General features: G+C 55.6%; 1 long non-coding RNA gene across 3 annotated transcripts in view; it reads right to left on the bottom strand.

Annotated features, from left to right (window-relative positions):
- Positions 1-788, bottom strand: part of LOC109293706 — a 30,379-nt gene extending 29,591 nt beyond the window's left edge. The window contains exon 1 of one of the 3 annotated variants that reach the window (XR_002096367.1): positions 543-788. This is a non-coding gene — a long non-coding RNA (uncharacterized LOC109293706). The remainder of the gene's footprint in view (positions 1-542) is intronic. The other 2 variants (XR_002096364.1, XR_002096366.1) reach the window with 2 other exon arrangements.
- Positions 789-1,092: the final 304 nt, after the last annotated feature.

Raw genomic sequence — 1,092 nt, 5'->3', positions numbered from 1 at the left:
CCCCCCCCCCCCCCGCAAAGTTCAGTGTCTGCAGGAATCACCTTAACTTATTCTGACGCCAACCCTTCCTGCAGCAAGGGCTGCTTCACCCCTGAGCTCCCGGCATGCACGCACGACGCACAGAACCAGCCCTAGCTAACCAGATGGCTCGTCAATGGGCTGTACTGGTAGTAAGAGATTGGACTGGGGTGGGAGGGAAGCCTTTACACTTTTGCAGAGGTGTCATCCACAGCACTTGTGTGCACCTGGGGAGAGAAAACTCAAATGGTGATGCACTGAAATTACCGCCTTCTGCGCACTCTTGTCTTACCGGCCACGGTGGAGAGAATTAGGATTCCTTTGGGGTTGGCTGGTGACAGTGGACTGAAGTTCGCAGGAACAAATTTGCTGCTGGAGCCAATGCCCGATGCATCCATGCCCAGAGCCCACAGAGACAAGCCCCGACTTCCGCAGGAATTGGAAAGCTTAAGCCCTGCATCAGCTAAGCCTGCATCCCAAGGTTCGGGGAAGAAGGAATTTAATGGAGGGACTGCAGCACTTACTTGCTTTGCTCCTTGCCTTGTGCCCTGGAAACGCTGGCGCGCCGGAGAGCGAGGAGCTCGCCGGTGAAAGTTGAGTGCTGCAGTGCCTTCTGAACACAATGACATTGTTCGGGATCTCTGGCAGCTCAAACTGCACAGCTCAGCAGAGTTCCCCAGTGCCGCAACACAGCCTGCAGGAGCTCTGCATATTAGCATGTGCTGGGACTTTTAAAGGGGAATACAACCTCGTGGGGTGTGCAGGCGTGCGTGCAGGGGGAAAGGCAGCTTAAGAACTGCTGGTGTTCAGAACCTCAAGGGCAAGAGGGAGGGATTGCCAAGGTCATCTCCCCACCCCCACCAGCCTCTGACGGCAGGGGCAATTTGGGGAGCAGCGCTAGGACAGGGACAAGGGGAGCCACTTACAGTCTCCACGGGGCTTCGTTTTTAGAATTTCTATTTGAAAAGGAAGCAAATGGATTCCTCTCCGATCTGCGAACTCAAGGAGCACAGACCTGCCCTGCGCTACCCCCTCGCTGGACGCGTAGAGAAGGATTTTGAGCAGAGGCAGTCT

Source organism: Gavialis gangeticus, unplaced genomic scaffold, assembly GCF_001723915.1.
Source record: "Gavialis gangeticus isolate Ggan-Ray unplaced genomic scaffold, GavGan_comp1, whole genome shotgun sequence".
Classification (NCBI taxonomy): Eukaryota; Metazoa; Chordata; order Crocodylia; family Gavialidae; genus Gavialis; species Gavialis gangeticus.
Note: the sequence above shows the minus strand (reverse complement) of the source record. Positions and strands in the feature narration are given on the sequence as shown.